Source organism: Sinocyclocheilus anshuiensis, unplaced genomic scaffold, assembly GCF_001515605.1.
Source record: "Sinocyclocheilus anshuiensis isolate Anshui unplaced genomic scaffold, SAMN03320099.WGS_v1.1 scaffold1511, whole genome shotgun sequence".
Lineage (NCBI taxonomy): Eukaryota > Metazoa > Chordata > Actinopteri > Cypriniformes > Cyprinidae > Sinocyclocheilus > Sinocyclocheilus anshuiensis.
In genome coordinates, this window is record NW_015552631.1 from 75,282 (window position 1) to 75,497 (window position 216).

General features: G+C 30.1%; 1 protein-coding gene across 2 annotated transcripts in view; it reads left to right on the forward strand.

Moving 5' to 3' along the window:
• Positions 1–216, forward strand: part of LOC107666587 (tyrosine-protein phosphatase non-receptor type 2-like) — a 42,141-nt gene that overhangs the window by 30,454 nt on the left and 11,471 nt on the right. The gene's annotated exons all lie outside the window — the stretch shown is intronic.

The window sequence follows — 216 nt, forward strand, 5'->3', positions numbered from 1 at the left end:
GTAGTCCACTGTATGAAGAATTTTTGGGTATGATTTGTCACAGTTTACTTTATTTTGCTATCCTCACTTACATAACCATAGTGTCCTGCACCCATTAGTAAAAAAATATCAAAAATTATATGTGGTCTCTGAATACTTTTTGGTTTGACTGTATATCCTTCGGTTATTTTCACACTTAATTATGCCCATTAAAATGTATTTTACAAGTTTTTGTTA